This window comes from Furipterus horrens, unplaced genomic scaffold, assembly GCF_987537825.1.
Source record: "Furipterus horrens unplaced genomic scaffold, mFurHor1.1.pri manual_scaffold_5, whole genome shotgun sequence".
Taxonomy (NCBI): domain Eukaryota; kingdom Metazoa; phylum Chordata; class Mammalia; order Chiroptera; family Furipteridae; genus Furipterus; species Furipterus horrens.
Genome location: NW_028327175.1, coordinates 28,677,345 through 28,705,188, shown reverse-complemented (window position 1 = coordinate 28,705,188; position 27,844 = coordinate 28,677,345). Strand labels below are relative to the sequence as shown.

Below are 27,844 nucleotides of genomic sequence, written 5' to 3'. Positions count from 1 at the left end.
CTTTTCTTTCTGCCCCAGCCATTGTCCTGAATGAATCATCCCTGGCTCTGTTCTTTTTCTTCCATCTATCCTCAGTAGGCTTAAATACCTCTGTTCTGACCTTCTACACTTTATCCTGTGGACCATCTCTGAACATGGTCAGCAGATAGAACACAGTCTTACCCCAAACTTGTGCCTCATCTCCCATCAGGCTCCATCCATGATTCAGCATTCCTGAGACACCAGCACATTCATGCCTACACATCTTTTTGCTTTTTATGTTCAGAATTCTTTCTCCAAAGTGGAATTTTCCATCTATGCCTCCTCTCCTGTGAAGGACCACTTCAAAAATATTCACAAAAGCTTCACTATTTTCCCACTCTCATTGCCCATGAAAATCACTTCTTCCTTCAACCTTGCACTCAGCACTCATTGTATATAGACTTTACTGTTCCACTTATAAAGTGACATAATTATTTATAAACTTAATTCCCTGATACATCACCAGTCAACCAGCAGAGACACTTTTATTAGTTAGTACACGTTTTCATCACAATAGAGACTTCGTCCGTAAATGTTACAAAGGCCCAACCAATAGTTTTGAGACAAATGGGCAATGACTATAAGGGTTAAGAAGCCCAGCTCCTCCACTGGGCTTCCAGACTTGCTGGCTGGGTAACTCTGGGCAAATTACTTAACCTCTCCCTAGAGAGGCTCAACTGTCTCTTTACAAAATAAGGATATTACTTGCACTTTCCCTGTGGATGGCTGTGAAGATTATAATATTAAATCCTTCACGTGCATCATCTCACACTGACTAGCAGGCAATGACTAACACATACATGCTGTCACATTGCAATGAAAATCACAACCCCTAATTTTAAGCCATCTTATCCTTTGTTGAAAACAATGGGCCAATCCTCTTTGCTGAGTGAGCATTGCTTCTCAGTGCTCAGAGGTTTAAGTGTTAAAAACAAACAACTTAATAAAACAGAAAAAGAGACTTAGAGAAAAATAGATACAGAGACTAAACACACACAACTCTCCTCTTCTGCAAGTGGAACTGGTCAGAAGCACAGTAAAGGTCTGGTTATAAAACTACATAGTATTTCTATTCAAGTTCAAAGCCAGGCCAAGTATCCTACTGTAAATCATCTGTAGAATACGTACATATGATTCCTATGTTAATTCTCCCATCTATGAAATCCAAGGCTGTCATATTTCTACAAACCATGCTAATAAAAGCTTCCATTAACAGTCTGCCATGAGGTTAAACTAAACAAAATACATCAGTGATTTCTTTTTTCTAATCAAGGTCATAATGTCAAGTGTTTTCAACTGGCACTCTCTACTAAATATATACATATATTTACTTCCTTGATTATTGGCCATGAGCAGGACACCAGGCACCTTGACAACCTTATGCAGGTATTATTAGCTCATCACTCCTTGCAGTCACACGGAGAGGTGGGTGGGTACCTTTATTTTACCAACAGAGAAACAGCACCACAGAATTGAAGCAACTTGGCCAAAGTTTTTATTTCTGTGTTTGACTCAGGTCTGCCCAGCTCCAAATATGGTATCCTTTTCACTCTGTCTGTATACCAAGTGACATCAAGGAAGAAAACGGCCAGAAATATGTATCTGTGTATGAAAGAGAAAAATAGGACTCAAATTGCAGCCTGGGTTCCCATAACTTTCTAACACCAGCAATAAATCTTGAAGCCACAACTAAATCATTCATAAGACTCGGTTACAGTTCAAAGTCCCTAGTGCTATATCACTAGATTGCTTCTTTAATCAAATTATTTTGAAACATGTATTTGCAATGATGAGTGATTAGAAGTCTCCTCTTACAGGGGATCTTTCCAGTGACTCACTGGGACATAAGTTGAAGACAAATAATTTCCCCTTGTTAGGGGCAAAAATCATCATTAAATAAACCTCTGATAATGATTTCTTGAGGTCAAGGAAGAAAATGGCCAGAAATGAATAAACAAACCCTGAGACATCCATCCCAGGTGGACCATCTCAGGTGACCTCCATGACCATAAACCAACAAGTGATGAGCTGTTTTATCATCTGCCTCTTTTTAAACAGGTACTAGATTCCAGAACATATTATCCAGCCACTCAAAAGAAAGGGTGAATATAAGGTAACCAGCTCTGCAACCACGTTCTCTCACCCAATTTAATAAGGAGCCATGTGGTTTGGAAGCAACTTCTAGAGTCACAGAATGTTAAGCAAGATATTCATTATTTTATCCCACCATGAAACAACAGGACCGAGCAGCCAATTCCAGGAATGTCGTCTGAGACTGTGTTTAAACACGTCAGGAAACAAAACAGGGTGTTCAACACCCTGTTTGTTACAGCATTTCTGTCCCTTCTGAGAATCTGGATAACACTTAGAAATGGCTTCATAGAAAGACAGACTCCCCAGAGATCCAGATTGCCACAGGGATCCACAGTGGGGCCATCCTGCATGCTTCCATAAAACCTTGCCCACCATCCAGTCACCAGAGTTCTCTTGACTTCAGGACTTGGCAAACTTCCCACTCATATGGCAGCATCTTCTTAGTTCAGCAATACTTGAAATCAAGTTTCTGAAGCATTCCTTCTGAGCCTCCCTTCACCCTCATTGAACTGAAAAATTTATAACAGAAGTCAATGAGACCTGGTATACAGACAGAGAACAATACCATATTTGGAGCTGGACAGACCTGAGTCAAACACAGAAATAAAAACTTTGGCCATGTTGCTTCAGTTCTGTGGTGCTGTTTCTCTGTTGTTAAAATAAAGGTACCCACCCACACCCACCTCTCTGGATGACTGCAAGGAGTAAAGAGCTATTAATACCTGCATAAGGTTGTCAAGGTGCCTGGTGTCCTGCTCACGGCCAATAATCAAGAATTAAGTTTGCATGATCTTTTAAAAGGGGAACTTCAAATATGCTAGATTCTCTTCCATATCACTTAATAGTCCTTAGGATTGAATTGACCCTTGGAAGACATGTTTGGGTTTAACCGTGTCTGCAAGAGAGTACGCCAACTCCAACTCAGTGACCATGAGCAGGCACAGACTACATCTAATATACTCCTAGGAGAAGTCAGACAGATAAAGTGACCTTTAGGCTAGCAGAAGTGACCAAAAATGATGGATATCAGGAATCTCTCTTTATATACCAGGAAGAAAAGGATTTGGGGTTTATAATTCCCCATGATTATACATGTTTCCTGCCTTACCAACTCCAAGAAAGGGACATGGAGGAAAGAACTGCTTAGAAATCAAATAAACACAGTTAAAATGTCACCAACAAATTAGCTGAATTCCTAAGGGCTCCACATGCCCAACAGCAGGATCTGTCCAAACAGAAACATTTCCCTAATGACAACTGCTTACTCACTGCTAAGTTAAGCAAAATTATGGTTATCTCTTTATAATATCATAAAAAGAGCATGACACAAGCTTTTTAAAGGTTGGCCAGTTGAAACAGTCTCATAAAGAATCTACCTTAAATTCATTAAAACAATACAAATACACTTCCGGCCAAGATGGAGGTGTAGACATACTCTGTCTCCCTCACCATTAAAAAGGACTTTACAACCACTTCAAAACTTAAAAAACCCAGAAGATCCAAAAAATCGAACTACATAAAAGTTCAACAAACAGAGAAATAAAGAAGAAATATTCAGCCAGAAATCCAGGAGAGGCATTGCCTGGATGGAGAGAGCGAAGTGCAGCGCTGCAGCAGTGGCTGTGGGGGTGGAGCGTGGCTACAATAGCTGGCAGCAGGGCTAGTGGTGGCAGCGGCGGCGGCGGCAGCACAGGGACTATAGCTCCGTCAAAAAGCACAGTCATACATTTTAAACCTGGGAAGCAATCCCAGCCCAAAACCAGACCAATCCCAGCCCCAGACCAGTCCATGCAGTACACAGTTCCAGCACCGAGGAAAATAAAGCCACATTGCTTCTGACTGTGAAAGCCAGTGGGGGTTGGGGCAGAGGAAGAAATTGCCAGTCACTTGAGTCAGCTTGTTTAGTAAGGGAAAGGGGAGAAGTGCCTGGAAAGGGGGCAAGTATGGGACAATCAGTACTGTTCCCCCTCAGACCCCTCCCCCACATACAGCACCACAATGTAGTGAAATGGATCACCAGCACTGATGAATACCTAAGGCTTCGCCCCTTACAACCTAACAGGTGTGACAGCTCTACCTAAGTCTCAGCGGCAAATACAGGAAACTGTCAAGATGTGAAGACAAAGAAGTACAGCCCAAAAGGGGGAGCAGATCAATGTTCCAGTGGAAGAACTGAGCGACGAGGAGACAGCCAACCTAACAGACTCACAGTTTAAAGCACTGGTGATAAAGATGCTCACAGACTTGACAGAAAAGATTAAGCATGACAGGGAAGAAATGAAGGCTATAATAAGTGAAATGAATGAAAATCCACATGAAACCAATGGTGAAGGGAAGGAAACCAGGTTCAAATCAACAAACTGGAACTCGTCGGCAGCCATCCGTCTCGAGAGACGATGGTGTAGCTTCTTAAGAGTCTATCTGCACCGCCGAGATTGGCTGTGCAGTCCGACTCGGGAGTGACATGGTATCTGTCTCCTCCCGTGTTGAATCGACATCTTGTGATGACGCTGAAGCTACAGAGCCTGGGCAGGGTAATATGGAGGGTCTGCTGTTGCCCATGCAGCAGACCCCCCCTCTCTTCGCAGCTGAAGGGTCCAAGGGAAAGACGGAGTCGATACAGCTTGGGTTCAGGTGCGCCGCAGGAGTTGCCGGTGTTGACTACAACGTCAAACCGCCTTAGGGACTCCGGCTCCGGATTTTCTGTCGGGGTTTACTCCCTTAGCCTTTCCCCTGAAGAGGTATGCCGCAAGGCAGCGGAGGTTTTTTGGAGTCAGAGTTTTCCTTCTCTGATGTACCCTGACTGGAAGATCGAACCAGCGACACTTAGCTCGCAGGCCGACGCTCAATCCACTGAGCTAAACCAGCCAGGGCGAAACTGGAACATAAGGAAGAAATAAACAGTCAACCAGTACATAAGGAGGAAACAAGAATTTTAAAAAATGAGGAGAGGATTAGCAACCTCTAGGACAACTTTAAATGTGCCAACATCCAAATCATAAGAATACCAGAAGGAGAAGAGGAAGAGCAAGAAATTGAAGGAAAACTTCCTTAATTTGAGAAAGGAAATAGACATACAGGTCCAGGAAGCACAGAGAGTCCCAAACAAACTAGACTCAGGGAGGACCACACCAAGACACATCATAATTAAAATGCTAAAGGTTAAAGATAAATAGAGAATCTTAAAAGGAGGAAGATAAAAATAAAATATCAATAAAATAATAATGGATATTAAGAAAATAATGTTTTGATTTATGTGAATGAATCAAGTATCAAATTTTAACATTAAGCATATATTGGCCAAGTAAAGCATTTTAGAGCACTAAGCTACATTTGAAAAATAATTCAAAGAAATTTTAGGCTGTATTAAGGAGCTTAAAACCAAATTTGAGGAGAAGAAACATATACATAAGTTGACTTCTAAGACCTGATGAAAATACCATATGGGACAGCATAAGATACCTTTAGGGTTAACACTTTGGAAATGTTTGTGTCAAGAGAATGTACAGAAAAGATATAAAATTAGCCCAATGCAAGTATTGTTGGTTTCTTTTCTACACAGATTTTAAATGGATCTTTAAGTAAATGTTACTATTACTCAAGTTATTTTCTGGACCTACGATGTCCACTCTACACAAATGCTTAGCTTACCAACTTACTAAGTCAATTTGAAAATTCATTGAACATGCAGAAAATACTGAAATGGCTCATAAATTGCAGAAATTCTCTCCAAGTTGAAAAACAAGTTTTCCGATGGGTGAGTATACATTTATTTAACTCTTATATGGTGTTTAATAGGTGTGAGGTGTTGTTCAAAACATTTTACAATATTAACTATCTTGCTATTATAATAACCCAATAGGACAGTTACTATTATTATCATTTTATTGATAGACTTTACTTTTTAAAGCAACTTTAGGATCACAGCAATATTAATGAAAGATACAGAGATCCCTATATACCCTCTCCCTCCACACATGCATAGCCTTCACCATTACCAATGTCCCCCACCAGAGTAGTACATTTGTTACAACTGATGAACCTACATCATTATCACCCAAAGTTTTTATCCTCGTTACATATGAGGAAATTGACACACAGAGATATTAAAAACCATGCTCAGGGTCATAGTAATTTCAGAGCTAAGGTATGAACCCAGGCTGCAGTCTCTCAGGATCTCTGAACCACTCCACTCTGTGGCTACTTGAAATTGCAAATATTTCAAGACGAATTTTATGTTTAACTTATATTTTAAAATAAACCTCATAGAGTCAAGGAACACTTGGTTCTTTCAACCTTTTCTAACAACAGACCACTGTTTTCAAAAGCGATGACCTTAGCCTCCCTTTCCTTTAAGAGCACTTTGGGGGAAACCTGGGCCATTTTAGACACAGTTTTAAAAACACCGATTTTACTTCAACCTTCTCTTTTTACAGACATGGAAACTGAGTTCCCAAGAGGGGAAGTCATTTGCCCAAGAACCACTGTTGACAGCAGAGCTGAAAGTAGGATCCAGGAGTCCGGATGCCAATCAGTTGCTCTTGGATAATCTCTTGACACCCTGGCTAATCGCCAGCTAAGTGATCTATATAAAATACAGTTTAATACCCATAGTTCAGAAATATGGCTAAAAACACATGAAAATGATTCACCAGGAAAGTCCAAAGATAATCATTCACCCAAACATACTTCTCTCTCTAAACCTTCAGGGTCAAATATCTTAGTGTGAAATTTGGGATTTGGGCTATACTTCTCATCTATGAAGTTCAAAGTCCTTTTCCGGCAAACTTCATCAGCCATCTTACAGCGAACCAGGGAGAAACTGTAAAACAAGCACTTTACTGATCTGAGTTTATGCCTAAGCAAGAGCTGAAACCCCACTTCCCTCTGTCTCTGTCCATCTGTGTCCAGTGCACGCCCCTGGCCCAGCCCTTCCTCCCAGCCCACACCTGGGAAGGGGCCTTTACCTGAGTGAGAAGGAGACACAGTGGCTCCTCTGCAGCTGCTCTGTAACTGACTTGGGGGTTGACCTTCAGACCTTCACCTCTTAAACCTTTCCATGACTAAGTTTCTCCCTGTGGAAAAGTATACATCGCCCCCTCTCCCAAGGAAGTGTTGAGAAATGATTAAATGCACCTGGCCTCCTAGTGCAAGTACCACAGACAGAGGCAGTAGATGGGATGACTATGTCATTATCCGAAGGTTCCTGCTGATCACTCAGGCAGCTAATCAAACCAAGCTCTCCAAGTAGAGAAAAAGACTTCTAGAAAAAACTTCAGCTCTAACAAATGAGTAAGACCCCTAGTGCTCTCTCGTTTCACATTGAGACAAAGTGTGATACTATATCCTTTACTTGGGTTTTTTTCTTTATTTCTATATCCAGGCATTTTTTTATCTCAATAAAAACTGTTATATATGTCCCTATGAATATAATAATGGATAGGAAAAACACTTTTAGTTTTTGTTTTGTTGTAGAATTTTTCTTGTTTAGAAACTGTTCATTAAAAGTTAGTTTCATTTGGTTTTATTAAATAAAAAACTGTGTAAATAACATATAAGCATGCACCTACACCTATATTAGGACAAAAGAAAACATAATGATCTTGTAGGTCTATTAAGAATGTAAAAAATTAATAATAATAATGATAATAATAAGGCACTCTAGAGAACTACTAAGATCTTATTTAAAACATTATATGTGTAACTGATAAGTTCTATTTGACATCACATGGGCTCCAAAGAAGAAGGGCCTTTGTCTACCTTTTTAAAGCATTTTGTTCTTTTTATCAGGGGCTGTTTTAATGTCTGATTTCCCTGGGCAGTCAGCAGTCCATTTTCCCGGGATTGGGATTTCCATTTCATTGGTCTTTAATCTTGCAAAGCATCCAGGCTGTCCTTTTCACATATTATATGTAAGTAAATAAAACAATCTGTGAGTAAAGAAAAGAGGCATACGAGCTGCCTACATTTCCACAACACAGCATTCAGCTCCTACTTACGATATTTATTCTTGAGTTACAGCAAATGACAATTTCCATCTGGACTTTTTTTTTCCACAAAGTCATTTCTCATTTCATCTTGTGATCATTTGAAAAACTATGTACGCTGTGTAACCATAAATAAAATAGTTTACAGCACCATTCCAAAAAATTATTCTCAACCTTCATGCACACTAGGCTGGTCGTTCCAGCTCAGACAAAAGAAATAGGGTCAGATGGCTGCACAATGAAAAGCGAGAAATAAAATGGCATGTCTCCAGCATGTTCTCTGCTGAGCCACTGATTATCTTCTGAGGCTCCAGAGTTTCATAAATCTTCTTAATTGGACACTTAGCTCAGCCACTGGGCTAAAACAGACAAATACAAGCCGAGTCTTTGTTGTGCATGTCTATACTGTGCCTTAGCTACACCGTGCGCGTCTTCTAAATTCAGCCACTTCAGAGGTCATGCATCTTTCTAAGCCCATATTTAAGCAACATCAGGTGGAAGCAGCACACTGATATAGGAACACCTGAGTCTCACATAAACCATCCCCAACTAAAACCGGCTAGGCATTTCTCTTAAGTCACCCATAGACTGACAGTCAAGTCATATCATTACCATGTCTCACCCACTGCAAGAACATCAGCTCATTCCCCAGCCCCAAGAATTAAATTATAGAAGAAGGAAGAAATAGTTAATTTTTGGTTCACCAAATGAAAAAAACTTACATTAAACTTGTGATCATGATTTAAAAATATCATGAGTTATAACTTACAGAAGGATAAACTAAAGCTAATCAAAGCTGTATAATATTATGACTGTCAGTGCTAGAGCTTTCTTTTAGAATGAGACAGGGAGTCTTAACAAAATCCATGCAAGGTGTTCCCTGGAATGAAAGATTGTCTCCTTCAAGAAGGCAGTGTCCTGTCCCAGTAAATGGTGGGTGGAAAATCAATCTCGTCATGGATTCCAGGTGCCCTCTCCTTTATCCCTATCTTCTTCTGCTCATTCTAATTAAGCCCTAGAGAATTATTTCTTTGAAACAGAATACAACCTAGCACTTCCTAGATTACCCTATACCCCAATAACTTATCTTTGGAATGACTAACAATATTTTTTAGACTTTCAGATCAAGAATGTCATATAAAACAAAAAAAATATGAACTGCTTTTATAGATTCCTCTAATACATAACTAATTTTTTTTCTACACTGAACAGTCCCCAGTGTTAATGTTTTCTTACATGAAGAGACTTCATAATCAAAACACAGCATTCATACATGCATCCATCAGCAATGTCTGGTGTTTCATCCACAAGGTCTACCATTCCATAAAACTCACCAAATGAAGTGTATGTGGAATGATTGTTAGCAGCGGGTAAACAGAATCTTCATTCCAAAATAAAGGTCACAAGGTCAGAAGGCCAGGTATTGGGCTCCTAGAAGTCAGAGTGAAGGCAACTTAAAAATGAAGGACACATCCAGGAGAATGGGAAATAAAATTATATTATACAATAATAGGAAAGAGGCCAGAAACATTTCCCAAATCATCAGGGTAGTATTCCATGGAAGGAGAAAGGGCATTACTTAAACATGTACCACCTGTGATAGCAAATGTAATAGTGCACACTAGATATATATGAAGCTAACCAAAAACAAGAAGGTTAGACAGAGAAGAATAAGGAGAAACTCTGCTGGCTTCTGAAGCCTTAAACAAGATTTAGAAAGTTTAGGGAGAGGGTATGCAAGGCTTAAATGGCACACCCATCACATTGGGCATGGGGGAGCCAGAACTCACATAAATAGGCTGGTATAAGTTGATATATTGGGGCAAAAACCTTGCAGGAGATTCAGTGGGACGTCATAAAGGAGAAGGTTATATCTTAAAAAAGTTCGAACTGGAAAGAGTGGTAAGGCATGCTGCAGAGCATGGCTGAAGGGGGAGAGAGGAGGGGAGGTTAAAAGAAAGGGTAAATCACTAAGCATTGGTACCCTGTTGCATATACAGAGTTACAGAACAGGGAAGGCAAATATTATTTCCCAATGTTTTTGTCATACATGGACAACAAAAGCTCTAAATGCTGAATAAAAATCAAATTATATAGCCATATAATTTATGTTTCTGAAACATTCCTGTGCTCTGAGTATCCCCAACAGCCTACCATTTACAAAGTTTATTATTTCTCCTTTAAATGAACTTCACTGAATGCAAGCAATGTATGTATCAAAACAGGTATGAAACATTTCTATAAACTAAGATTAACTTACGTCAAGAAATTAAGGGAAAACATTTCCTAAATTTTTTTCTATCTAGTAGAATTTGATTGAAAATTATCCACCTACTACCTTTCTTGTTTATCTGGGTAAGAGCTAAAAGAATATCCAACTCTTTTGTCACTGTGAAATAAAAATGTACTATGTAATTATTTTAGGAAAACACATGTTACATGCATAAATAGATATTACAATCATCATATTTCATTGTAATAATATTTGAGACTTTAAAAGATACCAGTGAAAAAACTTAATTTCATTTGCAGTAAATGAAGCATAAGATATGGAAAACACTACTCAGCTGTGTTCCAGATCTAGCCATTCACTATGAATAAGAAAAAATTACTTTCATCTAAGATGATAGTTTTTCTCTAGCTCTTTCTGCTGATGCCTATCCAATACATTCTCTCTAAATGAGCATAAAATTTTTTAAAATGTCCCTCTGATTAGATTTTATCACATAGATCTACACTCAGCGCTATACAGTTCATGATCCTACATAAATATTAAGATAGAAATATGTCCCTTTCCAAATGTTTATAAGTCATTGGCTTGACTGATGTTTTTACTGTCTAACAATCATAACATAAAAACACTGGTAACATTATTTACTAGAAATCTTCACATAAACGCAACAACAAACTCATCCAAAAACCTATCAAATATGCTTATTAGAAGCAAACAACAACCAGAGTTATCATTCACAATCAAGAGAAGCAAAGAATTTTTCCCAGTATCGTGGCATGACCTTTTGAACTAGCGAGCCCTGGAATGAACCCCAGCTTTACGATTCTACCTTGGGGGAGTTACATAATGTCTGTGTCTCAGCTTTATCCATTCAAAGGGTATAGAACACCTTACCGTAAGGAGTTTCTGTCATGATTAACATACATTCAAAAAACACCTAGTACAGTGCCTGACACATAGCAAGTCTGCTATAAATATTACACCATTCCATTTCATAGATGGGTCTCAATTTTATGTGACTCACTGCCCCCCTCAAAGCTCAGTCTACTTGATACAAACATAGGCAAAGATCAGGTCACTATGAAACAGGATGGTTTGTGAAGAAGATAGGCATTTGACTGAAATCAGTAAGAGATTTTTAATTTTCAAATGATAAATCAACCACTACCTGATTTATCCAATAAGTGTTTCCAATGAGTGGTTGCATTTAAGATGCATCTTTCAGAAAACTGCTTTCTCTAAGTAAAATTTCATTAAAGAATGGGGGGAAAAGCCTTTGGCCACTATAGAAGAAGCTGCACCAACCATAGGAATGTGACTGCTGAGCATCTAGGGTTCCACAGATGCAAGATGGAATTCGCCTACTAATAAAGTGACAATGAGCACTGAACACAGACATCTGTAAGATGCTGGGCCTCAGAGATGTAAAAGGATAGCAGGAGGAAGAACAGGAATCTAAACACTTTGTCACACATACCAGAGGACAAACGCTTAACAGAGGAAACTTAGAGAAGCTTAATTTAACTGATGTATGCATTGAAAGATAAAAAATTAGCATTTTCTATAACATTAAATTGCATTAAAAACAAAGTTTTTGTAATTTTTTCATCCTCTATCATTTTTCATTCAGTTGGCAAGGTGTCAAAGGCAATAAAGGGAAAAAGTACTTCCAGATGGTTGGTCTAAGCAAATTGGGTGGAATTTTCCTTTAAATAAAATGGAAAATATATGTAATAAAAGTCCTGCTGAACACCTATCAAATCAAAATGACTACTGTCTGCATCATTATAATTCACTCACTGGTTTACGGCCTCACTCTGTCTCAAAAGTTTCCCCAGTTCACACATAATATTGTGCAGTGATAGAGTTGCCGTTACCTCTCTGATTTAGCTCAAATATACAGACTGTGAACTCTTCCATTGTTATACAACTTTCTTCCTTGGAATATAGTTGGGCAAGTTGAGCAGCATAACAGTAGTAATAACGACGGTCAGTGTGGCTCAGTGGCTTGAGCTCTGGCCTGCGAACCAAAAGGCCATTGGTTTGATTCCAGGACAGGGCACAAGCTTGGGTTGCAGGCCAGGCCCCCAGTTGGGGGCGTGTTAGAGGCAACCAATTGATGTTTCTCTTACACATGGACATTTCTTTCCCCTTCTTTTTCCATCTCTTCCTGCCTCTCTAAAAATAAATAAATAAAATCTTACAAATAATAAAAATATGTTTTAATTGAATTATTCCAAAGACAGGTTTAACCTGCATTCACTCAGTTCAATAAACTCTCGGGTTTCAGAAATAACACCAAAAGATTCTCATGTTGCTGTTCCAAGCATACATGTTATTCTACCTGTGATGTTTTGAGCAGTTGTCAGTGAAAATAAGGAAGGCAAATGAAATGATGATAGTAGTATTCATAAACAAATTCTCAAAGCTCTTTTCTTGGAAAAATTTACTCTTAATTTCTTCAACTTTTAGTAGAGGAATGGATTTTATTTATTCCACTCTTTCATTTCAAAATCCATGACTATATAAATGAGAAGAAAAAACACTGAGAATGAGGAAAGTAGGAGGTCCAGGAATTAGAGGTTAACCCATGGCAGTGTTTGTCCACTCTAAGCCATTTCTGATCACTGATCACATTACAGGATGAACTCAAAGTCACTCTTCATCAAAACCTAGGCCCCATACTTCCCAGCATTAGATACCGTGGAGATAAGCATCCCGCAGCCTCCAGGGAAAGGAGAGCAGAAGTCACAACTGGGTCCTGCTTGCCTCACTTCCACCCCAGAGTTACCTCACCTGAATACTGGATGGAAGCTATTGGCACAGGGTCAAGAATACTGTCAAAGGCAACATGCAAACTGTAGTGCATTTCATGTCCAAGGCCTTGCATTCACAGATGTGTGGCTACACAAGTACACACAATGTCTTCAAGACTCCTGTTTGTCCTGCAGTTAAGTTAATATTGAATGTACTTAGCTCAGTAGCTCAAAACCAAGGATGATTTGACTCCTTCTGCCTGTGAACAGTTGGAAATGTCTGGAAACAGTTTTGGCTGTCACAGCTAGGGGATGCTGCCAGTATCTAGTGAGAAAAGGTTGGGGATGCTGATAAATACCTGAAATGCCCGGGAAGCCCCACAAGAAGAAACTATCCAACCCCAATGTCAACAGTGCCAAGGATGACCAAAATATAATAAAGGGGAGGAAAGAAGAGGGGAGGGAAAGATGCAATTTAGGTAGTATTAAGCCCTGTCAGGAGTAGAGGAATTGGTAGGACCAATTACCAGATGTAATTATCAGAACCATTCCCCCATGATTCCAATCAAAGCCTGACCTTTTGCTTGCAATTCCCACCTCCCAAGAGGAATGTTCTTTATCACCTGCATGTGACAACTGTCATCCGTAGTTCACAAATCCTGAGGCCACACTAAGTTGTAAGCTCCTGACCACTGAAGCTTTTCTCAGCTACTAAAACAGAGCCTGGTACAGTCATTGGACAACTTTCTAATTATCTTTTATATCCCATACAGCTTCTCTCTTTATTCTGCCACATAAAAAATAAGAGAGGCAAATTATAGCAAGCATTTCGACTCTGCTGTATTATTTTAAGATGCTGTTGCTTTTACATTTTACCTATAAAAATTTTCACTAGAATAAGTAAAATTAGTTGGACACAATTCACAGACAATTGTTTTTCAGAGTATTTTTTAATATTGTAAGCTGTAATTTCTAAATAAATATGCTATCCCACTGACTTGTAAATGCAGAATATATTTAGAATTTCTACTTATGCAGATCATCTGATTTGCTGAAACATTTTTTAAATTTCTCATATAAACTTACATTTATTTAAGCCTTAAGTGGAATCTGAGTATGCATTTTTTCCCTCAACTTCCCATATTATTTGATCCCAGTTATTCCTCAGCACTGCCTCTACTTTGCAAAGTATGAACTGACTCTTACTTCTCTACGTTTTCAATGTCAAGGGGAACAAGAATGATAAAAGTGATTCCATAAATGCATTCTTCTCTCCAGACATTTTTCCCTCACTTCTTTACCAGGATCTTTATTATCACAGATTCTGAGATCCACACATCCCCTGCCTGATACCTTCATTTTAACATTTATTAAATCCCTCCTGTTTTAGTTTGGCCTGCTGTAACAAATTACCATAGACTGGGTGGCTTAATCAACATTTATTTTCACTGTTCTATAGGTTGGAAGTCCAAGGTGCTAGTAAATTTGGTGCCTGGTGGGAGCCTGCCTCCTGGTTCATATACTACCATCTTTTCAACATGTAGAGAGAGAAGAGGAATAGGGGGAGAAGGGAGGGGAGATGTCTCTCTCTCTCATGTCTCTCCTATAAGGGCACTAATCCCATTCAGGAGGAATGCACCCTCATAACCCAATTACTTCCCAAAGGTCCTACCTCCTAAAACCATCACATTAAGGTGATAAAGTTGACATATAAACTTTATAGGCCCAGGCAACCAGTCCATAACAACTCCTATATGCAGACTGGAGCAAATTATTTTCCATGGACTCATTAGCAGCAGCATTTGGTTTCAACATATAGTTATCAGAGCCCTTGCCATGATTGCAATCAATTTGCTTGCCATTTGCTCCCAATTTCTGCCATCTAACAGGAGTGATCTTTATCCTTTGCAGGTGACTACTGCCTTCCACAGATGACAGATACTAAGGGTACACTAAAATACGAGCTCCTTAAGAATGGGAACTCTGATATCTGTGTATTTATACACCAGAGAGCCATAAAGTTGTAGTATATATGCTTCTGATGTTGATGAGGACAAGTAATGGGATAGAAAGTACCAGATATCTGCTGGTGCTAAGATGGGCTCAGGCGAGTAACAAGCATCTTAATCATTTAGGACAAAGTGAAGGACAAATAGAATAAGTCCTGGCCAGGCCATGTGCCTCATTTAGGAAGTAAGGGCAGATGCAGAGGACGGGTGGTGCCAAAGCATGTTCACAATCATGCTCCATGAAGAAAATGTGCATTTCTGAGCTGATGATTTTTATTATATTTTATTGACTATGCTATTACAATTGTCCTGATTTTTCCCCCTTCGTCTTCCTTCACCCAGCAGCCCCCACTCCCTCAGGCAATCCCCCCACTATTGTTCATGTCCATGGGTCATGCAAACAAGTTCTTTGGCTACTCCATTCCCTATATACTGTACATCCCCAAAGCTATTCTGTAACCACCTATTTGTACCTCTTAATCACCTGAGCTGACGATTAAATGAGGCAAGATGATGGCAGCCCTTGCATGCTGAATACCCGGCTGCCCCATCTCCTAAGTACATTGGGGCAACCTCTCCTGATGCTGTGCAAACCTACAGTCACTGAGCACTGATGGGCCTGGCAGTGTTCTGATGGCAGGGTTAAAATGGGAGGCTTCTTTGTCTTCTTCCCGGGGCCTGCATGCGTGCACAAGTACTCAGGGCACTTAACTGTTTATAAATGACACCCAGATGACTTCCATTTATTTGTCTAGGCAGCATTTGATTGTTCTCCAGAATCAGTGTATGAGAAGATATGGAAAAGCTCCTCTAAATCAACCCATCACCAGCGAATACAAATTAAGTTTTCAGAAAGCCAAATTAAGAACAACTTTTGTCTGTGGTGTCACAGAGAAAAAAGTTATGACTCCAAGAGACACTTTTTTATGTGCATCCCACAGTCCTATTAGCACATCTGTGGCCACAGCACTCGTTTCAGGATGAGCTCTGCTGGGCCCTGGGCGACCATATTCGTTCCAGATGCTGTTCAAGTAATGGGAGGGCGTTTGAACTACAGCTGCAGCCTCCACTGCTCCTTTGCATTGTTTACTGGTACACATGCACACATGGCTCTCCACCCTGAACCACAGATAATGCACTGGAGCGCTTCAAACAACAGACCAGAGAGTCTGCCAGCTCTCCTGAATATCCCCATCTTGGTCACTGACTCGTGCGTGTAGCACGCCCCACCCCTCAGCCAGTTTTCTCCTTTTAAGCAACAGCAGCAGCATTTGCTAACAGAGTGCTGCTGAGGGGCTGTATTACACGCAATCTTTCTGTTTATACAACACCTCTTGGATAAAAAGTTAGGCATTTACATTATAATTATCCTTAATTATAGTATTTGTCACTACCCATAATACAGAAGAGAATTATGGTATTTGCAAATGTATAAGAGGAAAATGAGACAGGGGAAGCATTTTTGACATGCCCAAAATTACCCATGGGCTAAAGAGAAGGTGAAATATTTAATATCTTATATCAAATATCTAAGGGAAGATTTTGGATTTCTAATCAACTACTGGTGAGTGTTTATTTTTTTTAAAAAAAGGGAACATTTGAAAGGAAAATGAATGTTATCAGAAGATAGTCAGAAAGGATCCCTGACATAGGGTTGGGGGCTGGGGAAAAGCCTATATTCCTAGAAATTATTATAAACCCTTTAAAAAAATGAGAAGGCTCTCTGACCAGCTTACTTATAACCAGAACTCTGCTATGTCCCGACAATAACATCTAAGTTCATGGCCCCCTGATGACCAAATCTCCTTACTTTTGCAGGCTCAATGCCCACTGCAGAGCCATTTCTTAGAAGCTGCTCCTCCCACTACCCACATAACCATTGCTAGCACTCTTGTGGGCCCCCTTCTAGTTCCTTCTCCACGTCCGCGGGATCACATACAGACATGTGTATACTGACTTGGAGGATAAGAATCTTTCCATGTTATAAAATGTAATCTATTTTCTCACTGAATTGTATGGAAATCTCTCCTAACTACCCTGCTGTGATTTAATCTTTAAATGTCTGCATCATATATAAGGCATTCTCATATTCTCATTGATACTTAATCTATAATCTATTGATACATACTCAATGTGTGAAGCAGTTTGCTGAGTGTTTGGGATGGGAAGCAGTGAAAACAATGCCACTGTAAACACCCAATACACATACCATATTTATGTGTGTGTGTTTATCTTTATAATCTAAATTCCCAGAAGTGGTATTACTAGGTCAAAAAGTTCTCATATTTTTAATAGGGATTGTCAGACTGTTTTCCCAAAAATATAAACAATTCCAATAAACATCAGGAATGGGTAAGAGTCCCCTTTTATCAACATCCTTACCAGCGGTAAGTGTTTTCTCTTTTTTCCAGTCAAAAGAATAATATTTCATTTGCATTACCATAACAGTAGCGGATGGAACATCTTTCATCTTCTTATCGGAGATCAGAATTTAGTCTTATGTGAATTGTCTATTCATATCTTTACCCATTTTCTTATGGGCTGTTTGAATTCTTTACCAATGTCTATACCTTTGGTTATGAGACATCAACCTTATGTCTATCATATGCATTGCCAATATTGTTTCTATCTTATACTTGATCTGTTAAGATTATACGTGTCATGTATCATCATTTAGCATAGAGGGTTTTTTTAATGATGACCAAATTACATTCAGTCTGCAACTGCTAAAATTAGGACTCAAAAGATCCACTGAAATATAAACTTAGAAAGAATCTGGTATTAAATACACTTATATTTCCAAAAATATATTCTTCACCATTGACACAAATAGCATCTTTATACTTCCCTGACTGAGAAGAACATGAAGTCAGTAACGTGATTTGTCCCACCCTGTGAGGTGGATGTTACTAGTGTGTCTCCCTGTAATTCTGAAATCTGGGCAAAGTGTGTGTTTGAGGAAGTTTCTGCTGTAATTTACTTTGCGCTGTCCCTAAGATGGGCTCTATGACCAGAACGCATACAGAGACATCAGGTAATATGCTTAGTTTGGAAACTGTCTCCAACATCAGGAGAATCAGCTATCCTGAAAGGAGGGTGGTTTAGATGTACATATGAAGTGGGGTGAATTTGAAGGGAGGAGCTGACTCTGCATTTCTTTTAAAACGGCATGTGGCCTCAGTTTCTCTCCCTTTGAGAGAGAGAGAGACAAGAAGACTAACAGTGGGATGCAGTCCACCACAGCACCAGTCCTTACAGTTTCATGAAGCTCTGTCATCTCCCAGAATTCAGCGAGTAACAGGCCTTTCTGTTAGGTGGTAAAGAGGGAGAGAAATATATTTATCATTCTGCCTGATCCTCCCAAAATCTATCAGTGCTGGCTTTTTTATTCTGTTGAGTTTTTATCAGGCAATTATTGGTATCAATAATAAAGATGTTTTATAATGTTTCTAATCCCCCAAATGATGGAATAACAGCAGTCTTTCAAAAGAGTAATGGAAACCCCTTTGACCTCACTGACCCCATCTGAAAGCCTGGATCCACTGCCAAATTGTATTACAATCACGGTAATAAGTTCTCTGGGTCTCACAGACAACTTGCACACAATCATTAAAAACTCTGATCAGTTGAGGCAAATCCCACCTTTATATTTTACTGCCCTCAGTGAGCTGCACATTATTCATTTCAGAAGAGACCCTGGCATTACACATATTACCTGAGAGCTGAACACCACCTGCAGCAGAGAAGGGAGATCATATAACATTAAAATTCAGACTGATGGCAGTTAGGGTGCTGAAGGTTGATTTCCGACCCCAATTGCTTGCTCAAAATGGCATTCATAAGAGGTGATTCTCAATCTCTAAAATTAACACAAATTTTAAAAATGGGATTTACTATACACCATAATGCCTATAGCTAATAACAATACTGTATTTTATACTTAAATCTTAGGTCAGATCTTGGGTTAAATATTCTTACCAAAATAATAATAATAATAACAACAACAACAGCAATGGCTAGAGGAAACTTTGGGGAAAGTAATGGATATGTTTTTGAACTTGATGGTGGCATTGATGGTTTTATAAATAAATTTGTATCCCCAAGAATCATTGAGATCTACACATCAAATATGTATAGCTTTTTTATATGTCAATCATACCTCAATAAGTTTTTAATGAGACTTATTTATAAATTAGTTTCTATACTGGCATTTTACCAATAAAATTATCCACTAGAAAAAATACTTATTATTTAATTCATCTCTTTTAACAAGTACTTGATCACTGTGCCTTCAAAATTATGCCTTTCACAAAGGTCTCTGTGTGGATTCTGGATGGTCAAACCTATGACTTCTCAACATACAGTCCTATAGCCTGGTTTACAGTAAAATACACCTGCCTCGGAAATCTTAATGGCCAGTGCCAGATGTTATTTTAACTGACTATGAGAAACATAAGCCTTCAACTTCACATTAGCAGGCTAAAAGCATTTCTCTTTGATTGAAAAATCAATGTTCTAAGCCGCTGATAAAACTCTGGTGACATCCCGGGCTTCATAGCTTTAATCCTCCTACAAAAGGTGTTAACAATGCAAGTGATGTTAACTGAAACCTTTGTAGAAAATCACACATTGAGTGGCTCTCTGGCCTGCACCGCTATCCGCTGTATTATTATGAACAGTGTGTCAGAGAGTCTCTTCCCCAGCACGTTGCAAACGTTTCCAGATTCATTTAGTCAACAAGTACGCTGACTGCTGCCCAAACTAACACTGAGAATGTGAAAAACATGACCAAAAATATTCAGCAGGCCTGTCACATACTGAACTTACACTACTAGCCCAAGTTTCCTGGAAAAAGATATAATTATAATTAAAAGGACGAATGAAAAAACAGTGGGACAAATTTTTATGTCATAAAGTAGCATTTTGGTAGCAAGGGGAAACTGAAGAAATCGTTAAAACCCTTGTCTTGCCCCTGCCTAGTGCCTCCCAAGACTCAATTGAGAAGAGAATGCTTTTGAGAACAACAGGAGACTGAACTGCTGGTGGGAAGAAACAACAAAATAAAGGCTGAAAAGAGCTCCCATTACATATTTCATTGTAAGAATCTGACCTTATTTCTTATAATCAGAATGGCATTTTATGTTACAACCGTGAGGAATTTTTCTGCTAAGATGTTGAATGAAATCTCTCAAGGGGAGAATTACCTCTGAGAATTCTTGTCACTTTTAAGATCACTTCTGAAATACCAAAGCACTGCTATATTAAGTGAAATATCATGAAGACTATCAACACCCTCCTTCCAGGTTCCCTCACCCACAGTTCTGTCTGTAGTGTGCTTTTCCTCCCTATCCTAGGTGAGAGGCCCTGGATTTTAAATACTGCCAATATTCAATGACTCCCATATATCTACCTCTGGTCCCAATTATTCCCAGAGTCCAGACTCACATATATATCTGCCTGCCCTCTGCAACTGGGTGAGAAATGAAAGCTGTCAACTCAAAGTTGACTTGGCCTTAGAATTCTTGCTTTCTCCTCCAAAACCTGCATCTTCCCAGGACTTCTATCTTAACACATGGTCCACCTTCCACCAACTTTCTCAAGTCCAAAACTTACAATTAATTCATAATTTTTCTTGCCCATTCCACCAATGCCCATCAACTGAGTCTGCTTCTAAAACTATGACCAATCCATCTAGTTTTCTCCATCTGGACCAACAACACCCTAGTGTGTGCCTTCATCATGCTTTGTCCAGTCACCTGCAAGGAGCTTCTAGCTGATCTTCCTGTTTCCTCTCCTGCTGCCCAGCAATCCATTTCTCCAATGATGACAGCTTGAATGAAATTTGTAAAATGCAAACAAATACTGTCCCACCACTGCTTCTCCTAAGGCTTCCCCAAACCTCTAATGAACACCCAAGTTTTGAGTCCTGCCTTACAAAGACCTACACAATCCAACTCTTGCCCACCTCTGTGGTCTCACCTCACACCACTCTCCCCTTCCCCACCACACAGGCCAGTCCAGAGTTGGCCCTATTCATGGTCTATCACACAACCCTATCTGAATTCTCTAACTCCTTACCACTTAGCACTTACCGCTGCAAGATAATTCCTTATTTATTTTGATATAATTATTATGATATGACTTTCCCACCAAAAATGTATGCTCTGTGAGAACTGGGAGCCTGTCTTGTTTGCCAGTAGATCGTCAATGCCTAAAAATCTCATACACTGTATGTGCTCAATAAATATCTATGGTAGGGACAGGATACAGGTTATTTATCCTTGTGACATTCCTTGAAATTTTCAAGAAAAGTGGTCAGTGTGTTATGTCAATAATAGAAACACAGAATCTCAAAGACATTAATTGGCGTGCCCGCCAGTTCCTGATCACCCATATACAGGAAGAGATGCTCCACAGACACCATTTGTTTACTCAGATGTTCATCTGTGAGAAATTTTTGTTTGAGATGGACTGCCAATCATGTGTTTTCGGCAAGGAAATTACACAGTGAGTGTGGGTTCCAACCCTCAAAATATTTGGTAGCTCAGTGACACCAAACGAAGACATTATTTTCAGAAACCTACAGCTACATTATTTTGCAGTAACATGTAACATAGGTGGGTTCTATTGCTTTATAATTTTTCTTGTAATATTCCACCATGGGGTTCCCTTGTGACCTTTAGGGAAAAGGGGGGCTGAAACATACACTGGATAATATATAGTATCCATTAGGTTCAGCCTTCCATGAGTGACCTTGGCAAGTTTCTTAATCTTTCCATGCCTCAGTTTACTCATCTCAAGACTGGTAATAATAGGGCCAAATCTCGGTTCTTCAATGTCTTGGTTCTCAAACAATTTGGTTTTTGACCAAGTCGTTTACGGAAATAATGTCTCGGTTGTCTAACAAAACTTCGGGTCTCCATTCTCTACCTGACAACCCTTTCACGCTGATACCTGTGTGATCAGTCAAGTGTCTCTCCGGTGACAAAGGAAATTTGGTTTTTGAACAAATCATTTCTCAAACAGTTCTCCAAAACAAATTAAGTTTGAAAATCTAGGTTTCACTGTATTAGAACTTGCTTTGTGTGGTGTTGAGAAGATAAAGTGATGGTACAGCAGTTATACCAGTGCCTGGGAGGCAGGAAGTATTCAAATCATTTGCTCCATTATTATGAATCATGACTAGGCTATTACCAGTGGTTTATAAAATGTTTTATATTATGAAATGTTGGAGAATTTTTATTAAATTCCTATTGTCGTTGCTCCATTACAAGGAGCTGTTAAATGACTTCCACCAGTGAAATGGTCCCAGCCCCTTCTCTTTCAAAGCCACACAAGGGTGACTACTGCAGGCAAGCTGAACATGTACATACCAGAAAACTCATTTACAGAAAGTATGACTTCAGGGTTCGGAGCCTGACTCAGCCCCATGCCCTAACAGTCATGCTGTGCTGTGCTGTTTTTACTTGTGCTCCTTGAAGGTGATACTGCTGAAATTCCACCATGACACTGACAGTGGGTCCAAATGCTCATTTTAAGAAATGTTAAATGCCAGGGAAGAGCTGGCATCCAACCCCACAGTGTAGGGGAGGGCTGCATGGGTCTTGGTCTGCATGCTATTTGATTAATCCTGCCTTCCTTTTCAGTTCTCTGTACAACTCATGGACAACCAGCTCAAAGAAAGAGACTTTGGAAGGACTGTGTACTCTCTCCTGTCTTTGATACACTATGAGTGGTGCTCACTCATGTGGAAAACAAAAACTATTCAGAGAAGCAGCAGAGTGAGAGGCCGCAGATGGACCATACTGGGACAGTCTATAATGGCTACAGCAATTCTAATTATTGAATTACTGAAGAGAATTAAGAAATAAACATCTTAAATCAAATGTGGCACCATCAAAAGGCTAGAGGAGCACATTTTATCACCCTGTTAAGGGCCATTAAAGAAGTTATGTGTTACAAAATTTCAGTCAGAATCACTTCATTAAATAACTCATACATATCAGACACTTATTCTGTGTCTGAGTGTTAAATACCGGAAAGATAAACTCAATCAAGTCAAGGGCCTCACTGTATGAAGAGGAAAGACTGTGTACAAAAGAAACACTACAAAGAATCCAACCTTAAACTACCATTGATTGAATAGACAGGCATGGGAACGCAGAGACACAGAGAAGGTGCAACCTAATTGGTCTAATCATTAAGAGGGAAGAGAACGGTCTATAGAGGAGGTGCCATGTGATCTGAGAACTGGTGAACAAGCAACTATCCACCCACTGGGCAATATGGGGAAAATCATACCAAATACATGAAACCCTGATTGTCTAGTAGACAATCTCATTAACTTCCAACCTGTGTCCAAATTAAAAATAAAGTTTTGTCACTGGGTTTGAAAAATCCCAAAAGACCCATCCATCCATCCACTGATCCATCCAACCATGTTCCATAAACCCATCCATGAAAATATATAATTATGGACAGCTCTCTATGCCTTAGCCCTTCTCTATGCCTAGAGAACGTACAGTGATCAAAATAGGCAAAAATCCCTGTTGTCATGGAGACTAGTATCTCAGGGGGACGGTAGAAATTATACAGATAGTGAGAATGATGGGAAAAGAAACGTAGTGTCCTGAAACCAGATGGAGACAGAGCTTCAAGGGGGCAGCAGAGATCCACTGTATTATATGAATGCTGCCGCCTATGACCATCAAGTACAACGGGGACTGAGCCTCAGCCACGGGATTCCACAACATGGTGGTGACCAGTGGCCTCATCAAGTCAATAATGATAGAATGTCTGAGTGGTCAAAGTGGGTTCTAGAGAAAATGGAAACACGGGAATTAAGGATAACAAATGTAAGCAACCGTTTTTAAGGAGCCATTCTGTAAAGAGAGAAGTGAGTCATATATGGAGGAAAAATTAGCATCAACAGGTCTTTTTATTAAGATGGTAGATGTCTGCATTCCTATTGCAAAGATTCAGTAGAGAAGGGAAAATTAAGAATGATGCAGGAAAAAAAGGGAAAAATTAGTTGTTTAAGAATGGGATATTGGTGCATAACCTGGAGTCGTGACCTCAACTAGAATTAGTCAGAGTAGCCACCAGGTGGGATGTGTGACTGGCCAGCTTGGGCAGGTGCCTTGCCTTCAAGGCATCTCTGCAGCAAGGAAGTGGTTTGCTATGGAAGGAAGAGGAACAGTTCGCAAAAGGTATGTGAGCTCTGAGTTATAAGCAGGGGAGTCACCACCACCACCACCCAAAAAAGTCTAAGCTATGGTAAATTAACTTAGATGCACCCCCATAAATCCTCCACTAAAAATGTAAGATCTGTTTGCTATTCTGAGATATGGTTATATGAAATTATGGTGATATTTACTTCCCAGAAACTCCTGACCATCTTTCCAACCTTTGCTTTTTCTGCTTTTCTTTAGCCAATGGTGGTTACTATCCAAACTTTTAGCAAAAGCAAATGAAACAAAATGGCTCTGATCCCTTTGTGCCCTGAGAGACTAAAAGAGACACAAACACACACCAAAATCACATGAAAAGCCCCAGTGGATAAAACGTGAACTGATAGGTTGGCAGCCCTGCAGCTATAAAAGCCTCTCCAATACTTTGATCTGCAGACCACAATGAAGGAAAACCCCAAGTACCCTGGAACCCAAAATCCAAACACAAGGTCATTTTCATGCCCTTCAGAAAGTTCTACTGACAAATATCATATGCACAGTTTAATCGAGGGGGCAGTTGCTTTACACGCACATGTAAATCTTCAAATCCAAGTAATTAACTCCACACACATCTGCCCCTCTAATGGGTGTCTGAGAATGAACAGACACACATGCCATGCCCAGCCTCAGTTAAACACAAAAGGAAGGAAATAAAATGGATTCTGAACTTGCCCACACATCTGTGTGTTAGAAATATTTATAGTATTCCTAAGGCCAGCAACCTTCAGGACAATAACAAAGTTGCAGACATTCACTAAAACAAATGGAAAAAGGAAAAAGAAAAGAAAAGATCAAAATCCCATACAAAAGAGAATAGAAGGAAAGAGAGAAAGGTTTGGGGAAGTCTTCCAGTATGGGAATTCCAGGGCAACCTAATGTGGATAAAGGGAGCAGACAGCCCTCCTGTCAGGGAACTTGGCTCATGTGAAGTGAAATGTGTATGACACAGCAGATCAGGTCTGCACAGGCCTGTCCAGATCACCTCACAGAGGTTTTTCCATCAGGCTGACTAGGCAACTAGGCAAGAATAAGGAGTGGAGTCCACAGCTTTAGTATTTCTGGCATTACTAAGAATGACAGGATAAATCTTTATCCCACAATACAACCACACAGTGTGTTTAAGCAAGCCATGTACTCGTATCAGTAATATGCATAGAAATGAACTGCAAACATCACAAAATGAAATTCCTATGAGCACAGGGTCAGCTGCTAAAACACCAACAAGTCAGAAAGCACATTTTTTTCATATGGAGTCTGTTTCCAGAAATGCAATCTCGTTTCTCATCACCTATTCCCCTGTCTCAAATGATGTCCTCTCACTTTCCTTATTTTACAGCCAAGAAATCTAGAAAACCAAGAGAAGTACAGATGGATAGCCAAGTTGTGGCTCAATCTGCCAAACCCAGGTGAACCTCCAACTGACAAAGAGCAATCTAGCTAATTCTCTATTTTTTGGAACTTATAAATTGCGAAAGCATTACTGCAGGAGCATTATAACCAATTACTATTTTAGGTGAGTGCTCTAAACTCAACAAGGTCATCAACGTATACAGCACGTGATATAACCAGCGTTGCCTTGGTTTTCCAGACACACCACATAACATTAAATATAAACACCAAATGTTAGGTACAAGAAAAAAATGAGAAGAAAAGAACTGTGATAATGATTTATTAATATTCAACATGGGTTAAGTACTATTAAATAAAATATACTAAAAGGTAGTTGTTAAAAATATAGGTAAAGTGTGTAGGACATCTCAAAATGCAGAAGTTAACCTTTCTCTTTTCCTAGTCAAAAAAGAAATAAATTAAAAATGTTCAGGTGTCCAGCTGTAAACTTGGTCTCTGTAGAATGAAGCCATGTGCAACTGAGGTCTTTCATTCACAAATATTTTAATTGCCTGAACATGCTCATTAAACTGAAATTGAGGATTGATTTTTGTCAGTGAGAAAGAAGAGGCAGAATAAAGCTCTGAGAAAAGCACAAAAGTCAATATATATTTTCATACAACTAAATTGGTTTTCTGAATTAAAGAATTGAGTATATTTTAGTAAGTAGAAAGTAAAGAAGAATATTATTTTTCTAAGCAGTGGTTGAAATAATTATAAAGAAACTATTTGGCAATATTACCCTAAACTTCTTTAAATTTAAAAGGATAAAGTTGATAACCAAATGAAGTGGAGGAAAAAATACAACAACGAGTTAATGTTCTTAAAAATAAAGTCTGCTAAAATCTGTAATAAAAATTCTGAATCTCAATAGCTCAGCAAGTATAAAGTAAAAACAATTTCCTCACACACGTGTGTTCTCTCTTCTCTCTCTCTCTCTCTCTCTCTCTCTCTCACACACACACATATACTTTCTCAAAGTAATAGCTAATAATTACATAAGAAATCAACCAGATAACATAACGAGTAAACAATGACACATATAAAAAGAAAGGAATACTAACCAATCGACAAAACAATTAATGATGATAAGCAGTGAGGTTTTAGCAAAGCAAACTCTCTTGCATAGTATTTTTGAAATATAAATATCTACAACACTTTCCAAAGCCAGTTAGCAGTCTTATTAAAACTCCTTGGTTTTAAAATACTAAGTCAACTGCAGCTACTCTAGCGCAATGAACTAACCTTCAATTAAAAGAAAGCTTCACAGTAACAACTGCTATTGTTGGTAAAACATCTACTGCAGTCACCAAATTTCTGCTTTTCACAAGGTAGGAGATAGTGTCACGTGCAAAAGCTAGAAATCAGGACTGGAATCAGGTGTAAGGCATACATGCTGGTCATGATTGTCTCACCATTGTCTATTATTGTTGTTCATTAGAAATAATATATATGTCCAGCAAAAAGGAAGCAGTAAGTCACATTACAGTGCCTTTAAATGATAGAATAATATGATGCATAAGTGAGGGTCATTAACAACTTTCAATACTATGATATATTACTATCATATATGTATAATATACAAGTATATGTTAGAACAAATGTAAAAGCAGTGTAAAATTTCATGTCTAATATTAATTCAACTCTGTAAATTACTAGTCTCTTCAAAAATATTCTATAAAAGACTATGTTAAATGCCAATAGCAGGTGTCTTTCATGACAAGATTAAGGGTGAATTCTGCCCTTCTTTTACATACAGGGTGAGGCAAAGGTAGGGCTACAGTTGTTCATATGGAAAATTATATAATAATAAATAATAATACAAAAATAAACTCTGTTCTGCATACTCACACCTGTAAACTACTTTTTTGCTCTGCCCTGTATTTTCTATAATGAGCATTCATTATTCACTATTTTAATCCATTTTTTCATTCTTTCATATTGCAAACTTTAAAACTGAAAATTTTAGATTGTGAAGATAAGGTTCATAAAGTGCCAATATCCTCAATTGCAGAGTAAATTTATTTACGATTTGGAACATATTGATATATATTCTGGTAGGCTTTGTAATACACATAACTTGTGGGTAGAGAGTATATGTTTGTATGTTTGTGTGTGTGATTTT

General features: G+C 38.9%; 1 protein-coding gene across 1 annotated transcript in view; it reads right to left on the bottom strand.

Moving 5' to 3' along the window:
- Positions 1-27,844, bottom strand: part of SEMA5A (semaphorin 5A) — a 435,475-nt gene that overhangs the window by 295,093 nt on the left and 112,538 nt on the right. The gene's annotated exons all lie outside the window — the stretch shown is intronic.